Raw genomic sequence first — 203 nt, forward strand, 5'->3', positions numbered from 1 at the left:
TGAAAAAGAAGCTAAGAAGAGCAACAAGTCTATCTTCTTCTCCTTCTGGACTTAGGCTTCCTTCTTATCCTGTCTCTACCTTCCTTTATTTCCCCCTTTTAACTATCTTTTCTGTTCATCTTTCGTGCTAGAAACGAAATAAAGATGATGAGAAGAGCTGTAAAGTTCTCATGAGTGCATAAAGAAGAAAGAAAGAAGAAAGA

The sequence above is a fragment of the Cystoisospora suis genome (assembly GCF_002600585.1).
Source record: "Cystoisospora suis strain Wien I chromosome Unknown contig_8241, whole genome shotgun sequence".
NCBI lineage: Eukaryota > Apicomplexa > Conoidasida > Eucoccidiorida > Sarcocystidae > Cystoisospora > Cystoisospora suis.